The following is a 12,876-nucleotide window of genomic DNA, read 5'->3' as shown; positions in this document are numbered from 1 at the left end:
ATTTTGAGAAAATGATAGATTTTATAATACCCAATATTTTACGCTTTGAAAATAATTCGGCACGAATTTTCAGGGACGTAATGTAAATTTTTATTATAATACCCCGTACTTTGATATGGTGACTAATAAAGCTTATTGGATGCCAATTGAGGGTAATTATAATGTTTAGAAATGATGAAAGATGAAAGGAATAGTTTGGGATAAAATATTTCGCACACAAGAAAATAATAATAAAATAATGATATTTTTATCAAAGAAGAATTTGTGAGATAACAAGTGATTTGGAAGTCAATTGAAGCATAATAAGGTATTTTGGGTACCAAGGGGACAAGAGGAGATAAGAAGAAATTTTTGAAATAAAATAATATTTTATTAATAAAATAATATTAAAATATTAATATTTTATTCAATGTCAAAATCTTTCATGAAGTAGGAGTATATGGTCAATCTAATTGGGGGAGAAGAAAAATGAGAGAAATTTCAGAGAAAATTACGTTAGTGGGGCCCGAGTGTCTTTATTAAATAAAGATAGCGCGGGGTAAATAATATTTTAAATATTATGGGAACATCGCATTGGGGTACAAATTTTATATTTCATTTGTACATATGTAAAAGAAGATAATAGAAGGAAATTCGAGATTTAAAGATTTTGGGAGGACTTAATTAAAAGGATGAGAACCTTGAAGGGTAAAATAGTAATTTTGTTACAAAGCTTGGTTTGGAAGCTTTGACTCTTCTTTTTGTTCCTCATGGCCAGCCATCCATGTAAGAATTGCTGAAAATGTAAGGTTTATGTACAAAGAAAGGAAAAGACAAAGAAAATGAGGAGAAAAGATGAGACAATAGTGAAATGGGGAGGAAAAGTCAAGTAAAGTGGCTTTAAAGGTTCCAAGCAATTGTTGACTTGCATTCTAACCACATGGCCGGTCAAGGAAGACAATAAAAGAAGAAGGAATGATGGTATGGGCAGTCACATGTGAAAGAAAAAGAAAGAAATGGAGAATTTACAAGCAAGCTTGTCATTGTCGGCCCTACTTGCAAACCAAATCAAATAAAGTTTTATCAATTTCTTTTGTTACCAACCGATTATGGAGATAAAAGAGAGAGTCGAGCTATTAGTATTTTATTTTAAATCATGTGTGAAAGTAAGGGGGGCCGACCATTGAGATGAAAGGCCATATAAAAGAAAAGAAATGAATGAAAAATGAAAGAAAAGATAAGAAAGAAATGAAAAGAAAAGTTAAGTCGATTAAGTGAAGAAGAAAAAGGAAAGAGAGAAGTCGGTTGTGAGGGAGAGCAAAAGAAAAGTAAAAGAACAAAGGAAAGAAAAAAAAGAGAAGTAGTCGAGAGAGAGAAAAAGAAAGAAAATGAAAGGTGAAGAGCTGAGTTGAGGAGGCGGTTTTGCTGCCATTTATGGAGGAAATGAGCAGCTATGGTTACTTATTTTTGGAGGAAGAATAAAGCAGCTTGGCTGTTGATTTTGAGGTGGATATGAGCAGCTTTGGCTGCTGAAATTTTTGGTTGAAAGAAGTAAGAACTTGTTACCGACGGTGAAAAGGAAAGAGAGGAGGAGATTGTGGCCTGCTTATGCATGTAAGAAAGGAAAAAGAAAGATAAGCATAGTGCTGTTGACCGACAGGAGAGAGGAGAAAGAGAAAGAGAAAGAGAGAAAAGAACGGGAAAGGAAGAAAAGAAAAGAAAAAAATTAAGAAGAGAGTGGGCATGGCCCAATAGGAAGAAATTGGAAGAGCCCATGGAAAGGGCCCAATGGCAATAAGAAAAGAAAAGGCCAAATGAGAAAAGTAAGGTTGAGACTTGGGCCATCTAGCCCAATTTAGAAGTGCTTAAGTGAAGATAGTGCACTATAGTGGCGTGCTAGAGGAAATGACGAGCGACTGGTAAGTAAAAATAGTGATGTAATATCCCGCTATTGTGAAATGAGTAGGGGGTGCCAATTTTAAAATTTTCGTAAATATATACCTATACGTATGATTTAATTTAAACGTAAAAAATGTGAATAGCATATGCTGGTAATAATATTAGGAAATTATGGTTGCAAATTATGTTTAGAAATCATCTCGAATATATATATGTATAAATTACATGTAAAGTGTTTTGAAAATCGAGAAACAAGCCCTTCACATTATTTTGCTTCAAAATCTGTGCCTTATATTTGTGCAGTGTGCATTCATGATTATATTGCTTACTCACCATGCAAATCACTATTTGAAATTCATGCATAAATTTTATTTTGAGAAAATGATAGATTTTATAATACCCAATATTTTACGCTTTGAAAATAATTCGGCACGAATTTTCAAGGATGCAATGTAAATTTTTATTATAATACCCCGTACTTTGATATGGTGACTAATAAAGCTTATTGGATGCCAATTTAGGGTAATTATAATGTTTAGAAATGATGAAAGATGAAAGGAATACTTTGGGATAAAATATTTCACACATGAAGAAATATTAATAAAATAATGATATTTTTATCGGAGAAGAATTTGTGAGATAACAAGTGATTCGGAAGTCAATTGAAGCATAATAAGGTATTTTAGGTACCAAGGGGACAAGAAGAGACAAGAGAAAATTTTTGAAATAAAATAATATTAAAATATTAATATTTTATTTAGTGTCAAAACTTTTCATGAAGAAGGAGTATATGGTCAATCTAAGTGGGGGAGAAGAAGAATGAGAGAAATTTCAGAGAAAATTACGTTAGTGGGGCCCACGTGTCTTTATTAAATAAAGATAACGCGGGATAAATAATATTTTAAATATTATGGGAACACCGCGTTGGGGTATAAACTTTATATTTCATTTGTACATATGTAAAAGAAAGATATAGAAGAAATTGGAGATTTAAAGATTTGGGGAAGACTTAATTAAAAGGATGAGAACCTTGAAGGGTAAAATAGTAATTTTGTTATAAAGCTTGGTCAAAGCTTCCAAAGGAAGCTTTGACTCTTTTTTTTGTTCCTCATGGCCAGCAATCCATGTAAGAATTGCTGGAAATGTAAGGCTTATGTACAAAGAAAGGAAAAGACAATTTAAATGAGGAGAAAAGATGAGACAATAGTGAAATGGAAAGGAAAAGTCAAGTAAAGTGGCTTTAAAGGTTCCAAGCAATTGTTGACTTGCATTCTAACCACATGGCCGGTCAAGGAAGACAAGAAAAGAAGAAGGAATGATGGTATGGGCGGTCACATGTGAAAGAAAAGAAAGAAATGGAGAATTTACAAGTAAGCTTTTAATTGTCAGCCCCACTTGCAAACTAAACCAAACAAAGTTTTATCAATTTATTTTGTTACCAACAGGTTATGGAGACAAAAGATAGTGAAGCTATTAGTATTTTATTTTAATTCATGTGTGAAAATAAGGGGGGTTGGCCATTGAGATGAAAGGCCATATAAAAGAAAAGAAATGAATGAAAAATGAAAGATAGAAAAGATAAGAAAGAAATGAAAAGAAAAGTTAAGTCGGTTAAGTGAAGAAGAAACGGGAAAGAGAGAAATCGATTGTGAGGGAGAGCAAAAGAAAAGCAAAAGAACAAAGGAAAGAAAAAAGAGAGAAACAGCCGAGAGAGAGGAAAAGAAAGAAAGGAAAGGTGAAAAAGATGAGTTGAGAATGCGGTTTTGCTGCCATTTAGGGAGGAAAGGAGTAGCTATGGCTGCTAATTTTTAGAGAAAGAATAGAGCAGCTTAGTTGCTGATTTTTTAGAATGAATAGAGCAACTTGGCTGCTGATTTTGAGGTGGATATGAGCAGCTTTGGCTGCTAAAAATTTTTGGTTGAAAGAGGCAAGAACTTGTTGCCGACGGTGAGAGGGAGAGAAAAGAGGAAATTGTGGCCTGCTTGTGCATGTAAGAAAGGAAAAAGAAAGACAAGCAGAGTGCTACTGACCGGCGAGAGAGGAGAAAGAGAAAGAAAGAAAAGAACGAAAAAGGAAGAAAAGAAAAGAAAAAATATATATGGGCATAGCCTAATAAGAAGAGAGTGGCCATGGCCCAATAAGAAGAAATTGGAAGAGCTCATGGAAAGGGCCCAATGGCAATAAGAAAAGAAAAGTCCAAAAGAGAAAAGGAAGGTTGGGACTTGGGCCATCTAGCCCAATTTAAAAGTGCTTAAGTGAAGATAGGCCACAATAGTGGCGTGCTAGAGGAAATGACGAGCGATTGACAAGTAGAAATAGTAATGTAATATCCCGCAATTGTGAGGTGAGTAGGGAGTGCCAATTTTAAAATTTTCATAAATATATACCTATACGTATTATTTATTTTAAACATGAAAATTGTGATTAGCATATGCTAGTAACAATCTTAGGAAATTGTGGCTGCAAATTATGTTTAGAAATCGTCTCGAATATATATATGTATAAATTATATGTAAAGTGTTTTGAAAATTGGGAAACAAGCCCTTCACACTATTTTGCCTCAAAATCTGTCCCTTATATTTGTACAGTGTGCATTCATGATTATATTGCTTACTCACCATGCAGTGCGCAAAAATAAGACACAGATTTTGAGGCAAAACAGTATGAATGGCTTGTTTCCCGATTTTCAAAACACTTTACATATAATTTATACATATATATATTCGAGACGATTTCTAAACATAATTTGCAACCACAATTTCCTAAGATTATTACCAGCATATGTTATTCACAATTTTCACGTTTAAAATAAATCATACGTATAGGTATATATTTACGAAATTTTAAAATTGGCACCCCCTACTCACCTCACAATAGCAGGATATTACATTGATATTTCTACTTACCGGTCGCTCGTCATTTCCTCTAGCATGCCACTATAGTGCACTATCTTCACTTAAGCACTTCTAAATTACGCTAGATGGCCCAAGTCTCAACCTTCCTTTTCTTTTTTGGACTTTTCTTTTCTTATTGCCATTAGGTCTTTTCCATGGGCTCTTCCAATTTCTTTCTACTGGGCCATGCCCACTCTCTTCTTATTGGGCTATGCCCATATATTTTTTTTCTTTTCTTTTCTTCCTTTCCTGTTCCTTTCTCTTTTTCTCTTTCTCCTCTCTCCCTTTGGTCAACAGCACTATACTTGTCTTTCTTTTTCCTTTCTTACATGCACAAGTCGGCCACAATCTCCTCCTCTCTTTCCCTCTCACCGTCGGCAACAAGTTCTTGCTTCTTTCAACCAAAAATTTTCAGCAGCCAAAGCTACTCATATCCACCTCAAAATCAGCAACCAAGCTGCTCTATTCTTCCTCAAAAATCAACAGCTAAGCTGTTCTATTCTTCATCCCAAAATAAGCGACCACAACTGCTCCATAACCGGTCTTTTGTCTCCATGATTTAAAATAAAATACTAATAGCTTGACTCTCTCTTTTGTCTCCATAACCGGTCTCCATAACTGGTTGGTAACAAAAGAAATTAATAAAACTTTGTTTGATTTGGTTTGCAAGTGGGGCCAACAATGACAAGCTTGCTTGTAAATTCTTCATTTCTTTCTTTTATTTCACATGTGACCACCCATACCATCATTCCTTCTTCTTTTACTATCTTCCTTGACCGGCCATGTGGTTAGAATGCAAGTCAACAATTGCTTGGAACCTTTAAAGCCATTTTACTTGACTTTTCCTTCCCATTTCACTATTGTCTCATCTTTTCTCCTCATTTTCTTTGTCTTTTCCTTTCTTTGTACATAAGCCTTACATTTCCAGTAATTCTTACATGGATGGTCGGCCATGAAGAGCAAAAAGAAGAGTCAAAGCTTCCTTTGGAAGCTTTGACCAAGCTTTCTAACAAAATTACTATTTTACCCTTTAAGGTTCTCATCCTTTTAATTAAGTCCTCCCAAAATCTTTAAATCTCCAATTTCCTTCTGTTATCTTCTTTTACATATGTACAAATGAAATATAAAGTTTGTATCCCAACGCGGTGTTCCCATAATATTTAAAATATTATTTACCTCGTGCTATCTTTATTTAATAAAGACACGCGAGCCCCACTAACGTAATTTTTCTCCGAAATTTCTCTCATTCTTCTTCTCCCCCACTTAGATTGACCATATACTCCTTCTTCATGAAAAATTTTGACACTGAATAAATTATTAATATTTTAATATTATTAATATTTTAATATTATTTTATTTAAAAAATTTTCTCTTGTCCCCTTGGTACCCAAAATACCTTATTATGCTTCAATTGACTTCCGAATCACTTTTTATCTCGTAAATTTTTCTTCGATAAAAATATTATTATTTTATTATTATTTCCTCGTGTGCGAAATATTTTATCCCAAACTATTCCTTACATCTTTCATCATTTCTAAACATTATAATTCCTTTTATTAGTCACCATATCAAAGTACGGGGTATTATAAAAACTGAGAAGAAATCAAGAGATTCAAGAAGATTTTGAGATAAAGATTACACTTCTTGTTGTTCTTTTATTCTTTGGTTTTGGTTTTAATGATTAAACTTAATTTGATGATGATGTGTGACTTGATGAAGAACTAAATTATTTATCTAAGATTATGATTGAACTCAATACGTAGTCTAATTTATTTATCTCTCTTTGGCTTATATTTGATGGTTTTAAGTTGTTTATTCTATTCTGTTCTTAATGCTTCTAATTGTTTGATCACCAATTAGATTGATTTGGAAACCTAAGGTAAACTTTGACGAAGGAGATTTAGGTAGACCTTGAATAGAATAACGTATGATCGAATGCACTTTAGGTGACTAGCTGGTTCGATTTGCATATAAAATAGACATACATTTATAAGCCATACGTAGTCAAGATTAGAACACGAACTTAATGAATCTTTCTTCAATTTAATTTGCATAAACATATAGTAAGTTAATTGGGAGAAATATTTTTATAAAAACTCACAGAGACTTGTAAATAATTTAGGACTCTAGGTTAGCAACTGAATCCATTAAACTGAGTTAAGAGAGAGAGACAATAATCTAATAAAGTATTGAGGGACATCATAATCTTAGGTCTAGAAGTCAATCATGTAACGACCCCTCTCCGGTCGCTGCCGGCGTCCGAGACCTCCGAAAGATCCCGTCAAGTCCCAAACAAGCCTTAATGAATATTCTCAATAACTCACTATACACGACCATCAATTCATGTTACTACTTAATCATATACATTCCCATATCATGACTTGAAAACATAACCATAATGAAACAATGCAATTTTTTTTTTTGAATCATGTAGTCGTGAACATATATATACAATAGAGTCTAACTTTTTCAATTTGTCATTTATACCAAAAACCAATATCTATTACACCTTAAATAGTATGGTGTTACAACATGAACTTTGACAGCGGAGCGACTCAGGATAATATGCTACAAGATGCCTTTACCTATCCACATTGGACCGTACGAGCCGATGATTACACGCTTGACTGATCCCCATCTGCAAAAGGGAAAAAAAAAGGGTGTGAGTCTCACAGACTCAATGATCATTTGTTCCGTAAATAGGGCGTAGATGGGAAACAAGCAAACAGCAGATTAGTTGAATATAAAAATGCAGGATTACAAAAATAATTTATTTCAAACAAGAGTTTATGCCTTATATGAAAAACCGTGGATTTCTTACGTATTATAAACACTTCAATTAGTAAATCAACCAAGGCAGATAAAAATTTTTGCTACAAAATAGATCAATAACCTTATTCAAGACAATCATTTGAAATATTGAATTAAAACAATTTTACATAAAGAAAATTCTACCGTCAATATCAATTGACATTTTACTCAAATCAAATCAATATATTCGACAAGCTCCCATGAAATCGAATGTTAATCAAACTCATACGTAAATCACAAATAACCTCGCACTCGAGGAGTTAAAATTCATTTCACCGTAAAAATAGGGGAACTGCAGAAAAACCGTTAAATTTCGCTTTCACCATACAAAGAAATATGAGCTTGAAAACCCAGAGATGCCACTCTCGAGTAGGGAATGAAAATAAACTCATGGTCCCGCTACCACATAATAACATCCGGGAGCATCCCTTCCACCGGATTCCCTTATGCCATGGTGATTTCAACGATGTTGGCCGACATCGGAGATATTAAGAGGTCACAACTGCGTAATCATCTGGTGGCCTAGCCACGCATACATATATCACAGGCCGTGCCCCCAACCACACCTAACCGCTCATCGGCGACCCAATGGTTCTCTAGCTAGAGCTCACTCGTGCACGAGGGTCACATTTAACCGATGTGACATTCGACCTACTCTCGATGCTCTCGATGTGTCCAAAACGTTTTAAAAAAAATTTACATTGCGTCCCTGAAAATTCGTGCCAAATTATTTTCAAAGGGTCAAATATTGGGTATTATAAAATCTATCATTTGCTCAAAATAAAATTTATGCATGAACTTCAAATAGTGATTTTCATGGTGAGTAAGCAATATAATCATGAATGCACACTGCACAAATATAAGGCACATATTTTGAGGAAAAACAGTGTGAAGGACTTGTTTCTCGATTTTCAAAACACTTTACATATAATTTATACATATATATATTCGAGACGATTTCTAAACATAATTTGCAACCACAATTTCCTAAGATTGTTATCAGTGCATGCTATTCACAATTTTCACGTTTAAAATAAATCATACGTATAGGTACATATTTACGAAAATTTTAAAATTGGCACCCCCTACTCACCTCACAATAGCGAGATATTACATCGTTATTTCTACTTGCCAGTTGCTCGTCATTTCCTCTGGCAAGCTACTATAGTACACTATCTTCACTTAAGCACTTCTAAATTAGGCTAGATGGTCCAAGTATCAACCTTCCTTTTCTCTTTTGGACTTTTCTTTTCTTATTGCCATTGGGCCCTTTCCATGGGCTCTTCTAATTTCTTCCTATTGGGTCATGCCCACTATCTTCTTATTTTTTTCTTTTCTTTTCTTTTTTTCTCGTTCCTTTATCTCTTTCTCTTTCTCCTCTCTCCCGTCGGTCAGCAGCACTATGCTTGTCTTTCTTTTTCCTTTCTTACATGCACAAGCCGACCACAATTTCCTCTTCTCTCTCCCTCTCACCACCGGCAACAAGTTTTTGCTTTTTTCAACCAAAAAATTTCAGCAGCCAAAGCTGCTCATATCCACCTCAAAATCAGTAGCCAAGCTGCTCTATTCTTCCTTAAAAATCAACAGCTAAGCTACTCTATTCTTCCTCCAAAAATAAGCAGCCACAGCTGCTCCTTTCTTTCCTAAATGGCAGCAAAACCGCTTCCTCAACTCAACTTCTTCACCATTCCTTTTCTTTTTTTTTCTTTCTCTCGGCTGTTTCTCTCTTTTTTCTTTCCTTTGTTCTTTTGCTTTTCTTTTGCTCTCCCGCACAACTGACTTCTCCCTTTCCTTTTTCTTCTTTATTTAACTGACTTAACTTTTCTTTTCATTTCTTTCTTATCTTTTCTATCTTTCATTTTTCATTCATTTCTTTTCTTTTATATGGCCTTTCATCTCAATGGCTGGCCCCCTTTACTTTCACACATGATTTAAAATAAAATACTAATAGCTTGACTCTCTCTTTTGTTTCCATAACCGGTCTCCATAACTGGTTGGTAACAAAAGAAATTGATAAAACTTTGTTTGATTTGGTTTGCAAGTGGGGCCGACAATGACAAGTTTGCTTGTAAATTCTCCATTTCTTTCTTTTCTTTCACATGTGATCACCCATACCATCATTCCTTCTTCTTTTATTGTCTTCCTTGACCGGCCATGTGGTTAGAATGCAAGTCAATAATTGCTTGGAACCTTTAAAGCCATTTTACTTGACTTTTCCTTCCCATTTCACTATTGTCTCATCTTTTCTCCTCATTTTCTTTGTCTTTTTCGTTCTTTGTACAGAAGCCTTACATTTCCAGCAATTCTTACATGGATGGCCGGCCATGGAAGCTTTGACCAAGCTTTGTAACAAGATTACTATTTTACCCTTCAAGGTTCTCATCCTTTTAATTAAGTCCTCCCAAAATCTTTAAATCTCGAATTTCCTTCTATTATCTTCTTTTACATATGTACAAATGAAATATAAAGTTTGTACCCCAACACGGTGTTCCCATAATATTTAAAATATTATTTACCTCGTGCTATCTTTATTTAATAAAGACACGTGAGCCCTACTAACGTAATTTTTCTCCGAAAGTTCTCTCATTCTTCTTCTCCCTCACTTAGATTGACCATATACTCCTTCTTCATGAAAAATTTTGACACTGAATAAAATATTAATATTTTAATATTATTTTATTGATAAAATATTATTTTATTTAAAAAATTTCCTCTTGTCTCTTCTTGTCCCCTTGGTACCCAAAATACCTTATTATGCTTCAATTGACTTCTGAATCACTTTTTATCTTGCAAATTCTTCTTCGATAAAAATATCATTATTTTATTATTATTTTCTCGTGTGCGAAATATTTTATCTCAAACTATTTTTTTCATCTTTCATCATTTCTAAACATTATAATTGCCCTCAATTGGCATCCGATAAGCTTTATTAGTCACCATAGCAAAGTACGTGGTATTATAGTTTTAATCAGACTTTTCAATGATGTTTTGGCTTAATTCTCAGCTCTTAATTTGGTGTTTCATTGTTCTCTCCAAAAGTCCTCCGAAAAGTTGTTTTTATAGGGCTTTGAAGTTAGGCTAATTTAGGTGAAGAAAGAAATCAATTTCAACTAGGATTTCTTCATCAGAGTATGTGAGTAGCGACCTACCTCCACCAAGGCCGCGACCTCAACCATTTAATTAGTAAAAATTGTAATTGCTCTAGGATTACTACAATGCTTCAAATTTGACAAGATTTTTGACCACTTTTCAAGTCGAATTAGGCAAGTGGTAAACATAAAAGTCGTAGATTTTTTTCTTACTTTCTAATGGTCTAAGTATCATCTCATTTAGAATTCTATAGAGGGAGTATGGTTAAAATACTGAAAAATGTGCAGTGAAAGTCTACACTTGAAATTGCTTTCCTTCTTTCATTAAAATTCTTCCTTCATTAAACACCTACAAAACCACAAATAAATCAATAACAACCTCTCTTAATCACATTAATACCAAATTAAGTGTAAAATTAACTAAGATTAGATTGGTTCACCTAAATTAATTAACTTAAAATAATTTAAATAAAACCTATTAATTTCTATGAACTAAACTAAATTACTATCAGAATTGAGGCCAAGTAACTCTATATCATAGAGTTATCAACTTCCCTTTCCAATGTTATTGGAACCAACTCTTCATCTTTGAGATTTGTGTCTTCATCCTTCAAAATGTAAAAATGAGAACTAGATTTAGAACCTTTTTTGGAACTGCCTTTTTGAGGCGAAACTCTCAACTTAGGCTTATAAGCACCTTTTTATACAGCTACATGTGTTCTTCCTGAAAGATTTCTTGGCCACCATCCATGGCCTAAATTTGGGAGATTCATGCTCTTTTGCTGGCTATTCCTTTTCCTCTACTAGTTTCATTACTTGTTTTTCTGAATAAGTTTACTGTTCTTTCTGTTTAATTGGACAAAGCTCCATGTTGTGACCAAACTTATCGCAGTGGAAACATAGCATTCTTAAAACCTTCATATTCTATTTTTTTTCCATCTTCTTCCTATGTAGACCTTAGGAATTAGAGGTTTAGTTAGATCAAGTTCCACACACATTCTAGCAAATTTGCCTCTCGTGGCATAAGACATTTTGTTGACCTTTAAAGTCTTCCTTAAAATGTTCCTAATCCTTGACAATACATCTCTCTCATAGAATTCTAATGGCATACTTGGAAGGCTAATCCATGTTGCAACTAAATCAATGGACACTTCATCAGACCTAAAGCTTGGTTTTCATCTTCTAATGGTGAAATAGTGCTCGACAATAATCTAGTGTCCCTCCGAAAAAACATAGTTGTAGTATGTGTTTTTGCTAAACTTGAAATAGTAATAGCCATTGTCCAAATCGACAGCTTAAAACTCTCATTCTAATGACCACAACTGTTTCACTCTATTGCATAAGTATATATAGTCCCTCCCCAACAACTTTACGATCAGAGTTTTCCTCCAAGGTTTTTTTATCTTTCTTTTTTCTTCTCTAGTAAGACTGATATATGGCCCGTTTATTTTCAGTCCAATCTTATCATCATCCAACTCAAGATCTTTTACGAACTAGTCTTCCTCTTCTAAATCATTGTTGTCAACATTAGTTCCTAGACCATCGTGCATTAAGACGTTGTGAATCCAAGACCTTGGAATGTCAACTGGCATTGGATAGTTCTGATTTCCACATCAATTGAACTGTCACTTTTTCCATTATTGTTCAATTTGGTTCGTTCCTTTTTGGATCCCATTCTAATCGATTCCAATCATAGACTTCCATTCGTTGAAGGGACCCTTGACGAGTGTGCCTCAATGCGAGGCAAAACTAGGGTTTTCAAGTTTTGGTGTAAAATAGCAAGTTTGATTCTAATTTATTGTTTAGGATGTCAATATTTGATTTGGTATCAAGCTCAATAAGATATTTTAGATTTTCAAATGATTTACCTCTTTATTTAATTTAATTTAAATTCCTTGAGAGTTTATATTCCTATTTCTCATTATTTCTTTTATATGTTTTAAGATATTTAAGTAAAAATCATTTATTAAATATTTACATTACATGATAAATGTAATAGGATTACAATTAGTTGTAGTTAAGGGCTAATTATAAGAAAATTATCTAAAAGTTTTGATTAATTAAACATAATAAAACTTTTATTCCTTAATTGCAAATTTTACTATGACCATTAATTCATTACAAAGGGTTTAGGGTAGCAATTTAAACAAAACAAATAATCTTAAAGAATGCTATGACATCAACATCTTATTTCAAATAATAAT

Source organism: Theobroma cacao, chromosome 3 (assembly GCF_053813885.1).
Source record: "Theobroma cacao isolate CCN51 chromosome 3, ASM5381388v1, whole genome shotgun sequence".
Lineage (NCBI taxonomy): Eukaryota > Viridiplantae > Streptophyta > Magnoliopsida > Malvales > Malvaceae > Theobroma > Theobroma cacao.
The sequence above is the reverse complement of the archived record's forward strand: the minus strand, read 5'-3'. Positions refer to the sequence as shown.